General features: G+C 39.1%; 1 protein-coding gene across 7 annotated transcripts in view; it reads left to right on the forward strand.

Annotated features, from left to right (window-relative positions):
- The window catches only part of DENND1A (DENN domain containing 1A), a 163,701-nt gene that overhangs the window by 97,531 nt on the left and 54,094 nt on the right, over window positions 1–12,076 (forward strand). The window lies entirely within an intron of this gene.

Genomic DNA, 12,076 nt, shown 5'->3' on the forward strand with positions numbered 1-12,076 from the left:
AGTGGGGAAAAGATTTTTAAGTACTTGATCCTTTATTTTGTTACTTCTAGTGAGGCATCTGCTCCTGGCTGCCTGCAAGTGTTTCATGGTCTTAAATACAAGTAATTCCAGCCAAATTCACTTATTTCCATGTTCTGTGACATTTCTATGGGCTGCATAGGAGGTTTCTATTAAAGTGTGTGTTAGCTAGTAGACAGTCAAGGTAGACAGTGTGAGGTATAATTTGTGACCTACATCCCAGAAATATTGAGAAATGGGACAAATAAAAGTACTGAATGTAGAGTGTTCCCCAGAATGCCTCCAAAATGTGCCATGTATGTTCTGTTCCCTAATTCTGAATCTTAAGCACGTGCAGTGATAAATCTCAGTGTGGCGGTCACAGGCTCATTTGATCCGCTGCTGTTTAGGCCAGCGGCTGCTTCAGAGGATGTCTGCAGAGGGAAAACGTACTCTTGCCTTAATGTCATCATCTCTCATCCACAAACATTTGGAGGTAGAACAGAAAGTTGGTGGTACCTGTGGAGAGCTTGAATACCTCTGGGAGATGCTAAAATGCATTCTGAGTGTAAGTGGGGAGGGTAAATGAGTGGAATGAGAATGAAGGCTTGCTAGTTGAACAAAGGTGTATTTTGTGTTCTGCTTTTCTATGAAGATTATTTGTCTATATGCCAGACACTTTTATTAGTATTTGCCAGTCTAATTTTAGTCATTGTGTTAGAAGAAAGGAAAGCTGGATGGCTAGTGTAGTGTTTCTTGAGGTTGAAGATGTTTCTATGATTAAAATCTAGTCATTACTATTGTTTGTTTTACATGTTATTTTTAAAGCCAAGGGAAAAAATTAGTTGAGACTGAATTTTAGAGCCGAGTTAGCACCGTCAAATAAGCATCGCTCCAAGGAGCCACATTCAGGGTTGAAAAGGGAGTTTGAAATCAGTGTTCACTCCTTCCACATCTTCCTAGGGGAATGTGTGTATGGGGTATGATCAACTCGTGTGTGTGTAGCTGGGGTAAGTGTTGAGCTTTCAGGGGTGAAGTAATGACAGATATTTGAACAGTTGTCCATATAATAACAAAGATGTCAGGGAGGCTTCCCTTTATTTACGCAGCCCGTCTTGTTCTCTGATGCTCCTCCCAGTAGTTGCCAGGCAACTCTGGGAATATTGGTGTGTGCTTTGCCTGGGTGTGTGCGAGATTATCTAGTTAAGGAATTCGTGAAGAAAAAATAAAAATTTAAATTGCTTTTCTGGAAATACCATCTGGTATTTTGAAGGCTGAATGTTAAAGATGAACATTCCAAATTAGTTGACAATGGCACATCCCTAGAAATAGCAACTTCAAGGGACAGCTAACCTCAGGAAGTAGAAGAAATTTAGTTTGCATATGATTTCATCAAAGAAAACATGTAAAAATAATAGCACAGATATGCTATAAAATGTAATTTTAAGGATCAAGAAGTGATTTCCCAAGTCATTTATAAATTCTAATTTCTGATTATAAATTTTAGTATCATGTGTCTTATGTAAAGATAATTTGCAGAACAGAGCAACTATTTCTTTCACATCAGGATCAGATGACCGTGGCTCTGCCGCTGGTGGCTCATAGGGTGCTGGGTGGGTCTGCTCTAAACTTCATTTCAGAGTTTGCCATCAGTGAATGCAGTTACTAAGAAACCCTTGTTGCTGTTGGGAAAATCACATTTCAGAGTTAGCTCAAAACTCTTGTAAAACAACCTCAAGAAGATACAATAAAGCTGCAAACAATAGTTTGTAATGCAGCAAAAAGATTAGAAAATGTACTCGCTATGTGCATAAAAGAAAGTATGGATATAATTGTAAGTCATCATCACTGACAATTAGGAACTTAGCTGACATCTTGCAGCTTACAGCACTGTTTTCTGATGTAGTACACTTTGGATACTGCACTGAACCACCTCTCTTTGCTCTCATACAGTCCCATGTTCTGCATGGCAGTTACTTTCGCTGTTACTTTTTTGGCCGCTGAATAGTTTGGATTGCTGTGTTTGTGAGCTTCATGGGAACGGGGGTTGGAAGTGGTTCCAATGCACAGTTGTGATCTTTGAGAAGGAAATGTGGAATAGTGGGAGCTTCTTGTTGGATTGTGGATGCAGTGACTGTGGTTTCTGCCCACTGCTGTGTCAGTCTGCAGAGACCACAGTGTGGATGCCACCACTTACTTCAAACACTGCAGTGTCTGTCTGGAAAAGTTGTTATGAACTTGTTACTGATTTAACAGTTGCAAGTAAAATATTTTTGATATTTCTGAGACAAATAGGAAAACAAATGGCAGACATAGCTTCTAAGAAAAGGATATAGCATGTTTTCAAGTATCTTGATTTTTTTTTTCTCCCGTTGCCTTCATGTCAGTGTAAATGTGTGCCATAAACAGTGCTATACGTGATGGAATTTGTTGCATTTGCTGTCCCATAACTCAAGAAATCAGACTGTTCCTTAAAAATTATTGATAACTAATTCAAAGAACTGATAGCTTTGTCCCCTTCTGTATTTTTCGTTAGGAAATTTAATTGGGCAGACTGTCTCATCTGGTATGAGTTGACTTCCTGGGATAAATGGTGTGAAGTTATCTTTCATTAGTCTGTGTAGGCCCAGAATGTGTCACACAGCAGACTTTACATTCATCGTATATTTAATGGTTAGGAGCTCATACTCTGGAAGCTTCTAATCCCAAGGTTGTAGGTTATGTACTGGATGTCCAGACCAGCACACTGACAAACAAGGATTCCTGCTGCTGTAAACTTTGTGAGGAGTTCAGGAGCTAGGACTAATGCATGCAGACACATATCCGGATAATGCAGCTGTAGTCATAAATGTTATTTAACAGAATAACTGATTCATCTCTGTTTCCTACTGTGCACGTGTTCCTGCAAATTGCTGTAAGCCAGATTGATTGTGTGAAAGTGAATCTTTCACATGTGCTGTGCTACATCTCCACGAACCTCTGCTGCTAAGGACAGTCAATCACTTCAGAAGTGCTGTGTTTACTTTGGCTGCGTTGATGTAGATCGTTAATGTTGAGAATGTTACTTAAATCTTCAGCAGTGATGCTGTCGTGAGCACTTTGTTCAACTGAATGATTTTTATTTCTTTTTTAATTCCTAATTTTCCTCCGTTTTTGGAGGGGCTGTTTCCATCATACTGCGGTACCTTTAGGTTGTGGTCCTTAGAAGTTGCAGTGTGTTGGCTCCGGGGGAGGAACAATGAGAGCTGTTTCTGCACCGCGGGTGTTGTCTGTGCACTTTGTTATGCTGACACCTAGTGGATAGCAACAGCATTTCGCTTATTTTATTTCACAGACCATCTTTGTTAAAAAACAAACATCACATCTGTGATATTGGTAAATGCACCAAAAGCAGTAGCAGGTCGGGTGTGAAGCAGTGCAGTGAATTGGATTTAGGTTTGTCATGCCCATGCAGTTAACATAAGCCAAGAGAGATGCTTTTTCACCCAGAACACATGTGATAGCTCAGCAGCTCCAAGTCTGGCACAGCCTTCTCCAGCAGCAAGCTTTGTTGTCTGTTCCCTGGGTATGAGGACTTTGCAGCAGGCCTTGTGTATGCTGAGTACAACTTATTTTTTGCTGAAAGATTTGAAAAGCTTCTTTACTTGCACCGTATAATCTAAACAAGTATTTCTGTTTCCAGATCTTTGTTCCTATTGTCTATTTTGTTGCTATAAATACACTACAAGGTGAAAATGCATGTGCTTTTCTTGAGTGCTGCTGCTTTTTAATGGATAATTAAGGGAGTTAATTTTAATGTTTGTATCCCAAATAGATATAGATACCAGCATCTAGGTGCTGCTGCAGGTAGTTTTCTCTTCAACTTCATAGTTTTGATTTGCTAATTCCTCATTACATGCAGAAACTGCAGAATTTGGTATTTTCTTAACGACTCAGTATACATGGATTGCTGAACTGAGAGGTGTTTGTAATACAAGGTGAAATAAGGTAAATTGTTTTCCTTCTGATCTGCCTCTGAAGAAGCCTGTCTGTGTGTGGGATTCTGGTGTTTGTTTGGATTTCAGTCGTGCTGCCCTGGTTTGTTGTTAAAATTGATTATGGAATTATTAATGTGTTAGAATGATGAACTCTGCCTTCATTAAACTGTTTCTTTCTTGTGTTGTCAAAGTCTAACTGGTATAAATCTGATTTTGAGGGGTTGTGAATATGGAAATGATGAGCATCAACCGTGCTCTACGCTGTATTCATACAGTAGCAGTACATGTGGGTTCTTGCAGTGCCAGTTTGTGGCTCTAATTTGTAACAAAGGGGGTAACATTAATACAGTTCCCATACTTACAGTGAGAACTGCAGTTCCTATTATTTGTCTTACACTATTTTCTTGAGCCAAACAAAATCCTTTATTGCTCTGCTCTCCTTGAGAGGTCCTTCTCTCTAGCTGCAAATGAGTTGGAATGAGGCAATAACAGTGTTATCTGTCAGGTTTTTGCACTGTTTCTAAACAAACGAAGTCTGAAAAATGGAGAGGAAGAGAGCAAAGGAAACAGTGATTGTATTAGAAGTGTAATAATATTTTTTCTTATGTGGGCATGATAATATCAGTGTCAAACTGGTAAAAATACAGAAAAAAATGATTTTAGCATCATGTGAAGCATTACTTTATGTTTATGCCTTCGTGATTAGTTAATAACTTTTATTAGCTTGTCCAACCATTCCCTGTTTAACTGAATAATTTCTGACTAACTTTAATTGTTCTTGATTGAGTTGGTTTAAATTTAGTGGAAATCTTCTTTTGGTACATCCATCTCAGATTAATGAAAAGCTCAGAGGACAGAGTGAGTGTGCTTTTCCACTTCCCCACTTTATATGGACTCTCCTTGATGCAGTCAGTAATTTATGGAGTGGAGAACTCTGTGTTTAAGACTCCATAAACTTTTTAATCTTTTTAAACTTTTTTTAATCTTAGTATAAAACTGTACCTATTGAAACTCATATTTGTTATGTAACTCAATTTTCAAACTGCTTTATCTGAATTACACTGTGTGTATGTACACATTGCTGGCTTAGTTCTGTTGTCCTTTCAAATGCTGCTAATTTATATTTGAATTCTAAACAGAGAAGATGAGGAGATGGCATATTACCATTTTTCATAATTAGAACTTTGATGCAAATTTTCTGTGATCTACTGTAGGAAAAAGAAAAAAACCACTGTGAATAGGAAAAACAATTTTTTTCTTTTTTAACAATAACATTGAATTCATCATAAAGAAATTGAAGTATTTTCAGTTTGTGGTTTTGTCATAGTTCCTCAGCAGTATAAGGGCATCTGGAAGAAGTGTAGGACTTTAATAAGGAATGTGCATTAAAACAGTGGTGTCTCCTATCTTTTTTTTTTCCCTTGGTTGGGGAGGGATGAAAGGAAACCTTCCTGCCTTGGTGCAGGAGTGTAGAGACATCCCCAGAGAGCTGTCCTGTGCCCTTGTTCTCTGCTGGTGGTTTCTGTTATCCAATGTGGTAATGCCTTCCTGGCCTGCCCCTACAGCACACGGCCTGGAAGGAGAATGCAGTGAGATGTTCTCCAGTTCTAATGTTGTGTTGGTGTAAAGGTTTTGCAGTGCAAGATGCTTCAGATGTATTGTTGCCTTATCTGTTGTACATAGGTATTAACCTTCATTCCATCCTTGTTACAAATTCCCTCCTTAGAATCTGGGTCGGTATCATGGTAAGGATTTTTCCATACTCTGAGGATAGTTTGGTCATCTTCTTTCTGGTTTTTCACCTCTTAGGATTTTTGTGCTTCTGGGATTCAAAGGAAGCACAATGACAAATCAGTGCACATCAGAGCAGCAGAGTGATGCTGTGACATAAGGCTGCTACGTGATTTTATATCAGTCTCTTTCTCAGACAGGCACTGTCATTTCCTTTAACAATTCCAGAGCCATGAGATCCGAGCGGGACAGGCACCAGGAAAGGAGAAGGGATAATGTGTGGTGCAGAGGAAAGAAGCAAATGCCAGATTTGTCCGAATGGAAGTTCTGTTGGAGTACATGTGTGCAGGGACACAAAATGTGTGTTACGTACAGGTGCATAATTTGCTTTGCAAAGGCTTTGTAGCATTTGATGCTTTATCTGCTGTGAAGTGTGATTGTTGCCATGGTGAATTGTTTTTCAGGTTCCTCAGTGGAAGGGTAAATAGTTGTTTCCGGCTCCCAGGAACGGCCACATCTCAGTTACTTCCACATAACTGCCATTTGCACTACATTTTTTCTCCAGATGTAAGTTCTGAAGATATGCAGTAGATGGATCCTTTCCATGAGAGGTGTCATGGTATGTCAGGGTCTTGAAGGAGCATTTGTTCACAGCTCAAGAAAGCCATGAAGGAAGTCCACCAGTGATTATGTTACGTGTGTACAAGCTGCTCAGAAAAGACCACTGCAGAGCAAACAGTGAGCAGGGGCATATATAAAATAGTGCTTCACTTTCAGTTTCATTGTAATCCTTTTCAGACAGATCCTTCAGGATTATGTCCCATACAGTTTTGCTTTTTTGTGTTCACTTGCTGTCAGCTCCTGCTCTGTGCCTGTGTACACATCTGGTAGTGGTAATTCCCAAATCTCATCCTGGTGGCTTTGCTGGCAGGAGTGGAAAGTGATTTTCTTTACGTTATTAAAAATGGAGATGGATTGAATTCTTGTATATTCTGGAATTGAGAGCATTTTCCTAGTGTGAAGACCTCGTGGTGGTTTGTGAAAAAGCTTTTGTAGTTGTGGGGGAAATATTGTTTTGTTTTGTTTCTGAGTAATTTGCATTTGCGTTTCAGTCCTGTTGCTGTATTCTCTCTAGGAGCAGTGCTGTTGCTTTAGACAGATTTCAGCCTTTGCTTGTGCTGTTTTATACCTTAAAAAGGCTTTTTTTCCCCTAATAGCATGCTTATGGTTCTTCAGAATGCATTTAATATTCTACATCTTTAATGAAAATATATATAATGAAACTTAAAGGGTTTAATTGTAATATCTTGTAACAGTTTGAGGTAAGTGCAATTTCTTTACACCTTCCTAACTGTTATATGTTACTGTGCTCTGCTGCTCTGTGTACCGCAATAGGAGGAAGAATGACAAGTGAATTAAGATTACTAAGATTCTAAATGAAAGGTAATAAAAAATTATATTTGAGAAAAGTTATCGCAACTCTGCTGAGAATGGCACAGAACATCTGAAAACTTCAACTTCCACGTAGGGCATTTCTACCCTGGAATATGTAGTCAAACTTTCCTGTCCACCATGTGTTACAGTGCAAACCAGGAATGGTGGGACAGAGATGTGTGTGAGGTGGGGATGGTGCTGTGGGCATCTCAGGTGCACAGACAGCAGTATGAGATGAAATTGTAAGTTCCTTTGAGTGCAGTTTTCTGAGGCCTTACTGCACGAGGCAAGGGCAAGAGCAGCCCTTGGGATTATCAGTGTTACCTGTACGTGCTGACATTTAGTTTCTGTGTTGGCTTTGTTGGGACCTGTGAGCGTGCTGAAGAGAAGCGTTTGTGTTTTGTTGTACAAGAGACTTGGTGGGTGTGACACAGTGGGTGGGGTGGGGCTGGGGGTCCTCTGCCTTAGTGCTGGAGAAATAAAAGCATCTTTGTTCGAAAGCCCCTGGATGTTCCGATTACCAGGGAAAGTTGTAAAGTGAGGAGCAGAACCGTGCTATTTCAGCTTCACTGGGGGAGGATTTGTACATTCAGCTGGTAAATGATTCCTCTGTGCCTTTCACACCTGATTCTCTGCTTTTTGTACTATTTTATACATTTGTTTTCGTTTCTCCTCAATTTGTTTCAAGCCTTTGTTAGTTTTTGTCTTACTTTTAGCCTTTGCTTTTATCGTGTTTTCTCCTGATACTTTACTTATAATTGAGAGTGCACAGCCTCAGCAAGCAATGAAGCAGTGTGCAAATGCTGCCAGGCAGGAAAAGTTGAAGATATTTCCTGAACTAATAAAGCGCAGGGGACTTAGGGTAGAACAATGAAGCAAGTAAACAAATGCCAAGGATAAAATAACACGACCAATGAATTCAGCTTCTGTGTAAGGCACTCAGTGTCTGTGTGTTTTTTAAATGAGCTATGAATAAGTTGCATTTTGTATTGGCAAAAAAAAAAATCTAACCGAAACAAAAAACAAAATACACTGCAACGAACTAAAGCCTCCAACACCAACAGAAAGCAGCAAAACACCACTGCAGTCGGTAGAGGAAGGGGGAAAATCTGCATTCTCTCCCTAGTGTGAGCAGCTGGATGGCTCAGCAGAAAGTATAGCTGCCTGGGAAAGGAGTTGGCAGGAGAGGATTTGGGTTTGCAAAGTAGTCTTCATTAGCAGGCAAACATGATGAAATCATGAAAAAAATTAGAATGTTAAAACAGGTTAAGGGCAAAATAATAGCACTTAAAAACCAAAAAATCATGCTGCTTGCGGGCTTTCACTGTGCACATTACAGATTTTGAAGGATTTGAAACATAAACTTGTAGTACAAAAAGAGGCATTTAAGTAAAGTGAAGGGCAGTAAATCAAAATTATTTGCAGTGATTTGCATAGGTAAGTGGTAGAGCTCATTCAGTGAAAGCCTGAAAAGGTAAAGACAGAATGAGACATTTGTATGCATGACATAATTGACAGTTGAGTGTGATTGATTTCCATGACAGACAGCAGAGACTTGATCTCATTCAGACTTTAACTCAGCATCACATGAAGGTGTTCTGATGCTGCCCTGGGGCTCAGCAGAATCACATGTGAATGAAGCCTCAGTAGTGCACAGCTGTCATCGTGGCTCTGCATTCCTGGGGAGGGATGGGTGCACTGCAGTCCGGGCTGTTTGTCTGGGACTCATCACCTGTTTAAGGGTTAAGGGAAGATGCAGATGGGGATGGACTGAGAGCCTTTTTGGTTTGGCTTGTGCAGTATGTCAGAGAACTAGGCTAGGTTTCTTTTTCCCCAGAAACGTTGATTTTGGTATGGGCAGAGCATTAGTGGGAGAGAAACTCTGGATCATAGCCAGGAAGCTGTGCAGGCAGAAATCATGGCAGCAGTGCGGATCGCCACCTTTTTCTTCTTTCCATATCTGAACTGTAAACCCCGCGGAGGGCTGTGTTGTTCTTTAAAAACCAAACAGCTTCATTCTGATAACACATCAAATGAAAAGGTTTCTCCGTATTTTTTTCTAATTTGATTCATTGTGTTCTGTTCCTTTCATTCAGTGATGAGTAACTTTTGGTAATGGCAGATATTCTATTGTGACTGAAATATGTATTTTGTAAGTCGTAACTTTACTTGGTATTTAAATAAACTGTGTATGTACAGTGTGCAAGATTTATGCAGAACACAGCTGGAGGTATTCTGCTCAGAATTCCTATGGCTTAAAATGTCTCTTTCAAGTTTGAAAATGTGTTGTGAAGTAGCTACCATTATGATAATTGGAAGTTCAGCTTCTCTGTCTTGCCTCTATTATTTTTTTGAATACAATTAACACATCACACACACTTCACCTGGTCTCTCCTCATTTACCTCTGACACTTCCTTGATATTTATTTAGACGCATGCGGTGTTTTTCCTTTGAACTCAATAGTTGGTATATTCACTAGATTTTTTTTTGAATAAACATTTTTCTCGTTTAAAGGTATACAATTAGTTTCTATTGTTAGAGAAAAGTATACATATTGATGTCAATTTATGTCTTTTACCTATTTGTTAGATGATCAGGATGTAAATTGCATAAAGATGGTAGAAACAACTGTGATTGCTTTCAAATTGCAATTCCTGCTGAGGAGCTGCAGAAGCAGCTCATCTCATTGTAGTTCTCAGAAGGGAACGGTACCGAGGAGATGTGCAAGAAGTAATCTAGAGAAAAACGTGTGGCTGTCAACACTAAATATTGAAGACATATATGAATTATAGATTTAATTTCAGATCATTGTATTTTCTTTAGGGTAACATAAATATGGAGCACAGAACTCAGTGATTTCTTTAAATTAAGCTTTATTCTGTCACATTCAGCTGCAGTGCTTTTATCACTGAGAACGAAAGTAAGACAGTGCGTTTGTTTTAAAAATCAAGAAAATTCCTTACACTGGACTTAGTAAAACAGTATTGGCATAGTTTTTATTTCTTGAATAAATGGCAAATCTTGCTGCAGCCTATAGCATGTGTATGGCTGTTAGCAGTTTAACCCAGTGTCCTCCAGAACAGAAGCTAGGAATGGCATGACACAGTTCTTAAAATCTGGGAGGAGAGGAAGAGTCTGTGTGACAGATCAGATTGGAGTGATACGAAAATAGCATTGTACTGCATGGAATTTGTGGAAGTTGGGTTCGGAGGGGTTTGTTATTATTTTGGGAACATGTCCGAGGTCTTCACCCTAGTTCAAAACTGTAAACATATATCCACACAATGTAAGGCATTCTGAAATGCTTTCTGGGATAAAAGGTCTGTGGTGGTGACAGAAGACAGGAGTGGGGAGTGCTGGCTGCCTCTGCAGTGGTCATTGTGGGCAGATGTGCTGTTCTCAGCTGCGTCTTTGCGGGGTTGCTTTGGGAAGGGCACGCTGCAGGATCACTGAAATAGGGCATTGATGGAGGACACGTATCGCAGTGACACAAAAGGAAGACAGTGTTTTCTTTTGGCAAACCTTTGCCTTGGACTTCCAAGTTTCGAATTACATATTTAAAATGATGTCTATATAAAACCACTTAGAATAGTGTTGTGGTGGGGTTTTTTTTGTTGTTTTTTTTTTTAATGAAATGCTTCTGTGATAAAATATTTCAAGTACTGGCTAAGCTGTAAAGCTTAGGGCTGATAAACAAAGCATCTGAAGCCAAATGGCCCTTTAGCTAACCCCAATTAAAATAAAGATTTCATTGCGCTCTGTCCTGACAGAGAGGGAACATATTGTTGCCTTCAAGGGAGTTTGGTTTAGTTAATGAAAGAATTTATTTCATTTTTTTCAAATACAGAACCTAATTAAATAAGTTTCAACTTGACTTGTAGTTGAGGACATTTTAACTCCTTAAAGGTTACTTTTGTGTCCCTGGTGTTGCTTTTGTTGGAATAAATTGCAAGATAGCACTTAGTTATGTGATTTATGTAAGAAACTTTATCGTGTATCTTGTGTGAGAGCCATATGCCTGTTTTATTTATACATATATAGACATTGTTCATTCTAAAATTAAAAAGCTTGTTACTGATGTTGCGCTCTTGAAGCATTCTGTTTACTTAAAGTATTACTCAGAGATAGTAAGTTGTACAACGTGCAGTCCTAATAGGGATGCAGGGCTGAGGGTGGCATGTCTGCTCTGAGTACACTGCGGAGGCTCTGAAGGGCGGACATCCGTAGCTCAGCACTGTTCACTGCAAATCAGAGATGGATCAACTAATTATTTGTGGTGAAGCTCTCAGAGCTGAGGTTCAAATCTGTCTCTAGAACTCTTGTTCTTAGCGGGGATTATTGGTGAAAATGAAAGCAATTTGTAGGGATTGCAAATAGGATTAATTTGCCTTCCTTAAGGATCTATCTGTGTTTGTGCACTGAGGTTCATCCTGCACTCGTCAGCCAAACTCCACTAAGAATGTAAGAGATGAAGAACTCTCTCCTCAAACATGCTTTTCTTTTAACATATGCAAATATTTTATGCTCAACACGTGAAAACAGAAAAAAAAATGAGAACACTGTCATTTACCTTATTTCCTGGCCTGAAAGTCAGTAACTAAGCTACTAATGTGCCCCTTGTACTGTGTGGCAGTGATTAGTTTTTATTGAATGATAGTGGATAATGCTCTTTGGATGTGCTCTTGATACTTTTTCCAGTGTGTTGATTGTAATTAAAAGCACCCAACCAGCAATATTTGCAAAGTGCTGGGTTCTTCTAAATTACTTCTGACAGAAGTGAATCCAAGCAATGAAGTTCATGTTTAAGGTAAATAATTTTCAGCTGTAACATGTATGTAAATATTTTCCCCCAAAAGCATTACATCTAGCCAGACTTCTAGACATCATAAATGCACTAAAATTGTTTCCTATTAATTATTTTGCCATAGCTTAAATT

The sequence above is a fragment of the Cyrtonyx montezumae genome, unplaced genomic scaffold (genome assembly GCF_038088225.1).
Source record: "Cyrtonyx montezumae isolate F1298 unplaced genomic scaffold, pur_monq_1.0 scaffold_20, whole genome shotgun sequence".
In the NCBI taxonomy this organism is placed as follows: Eukaryota; Metazoa; Chordata; class Aves; order Galliformes; family Odontophoridae; genus Cyrtonyx; species Cyrtonyx montezumae.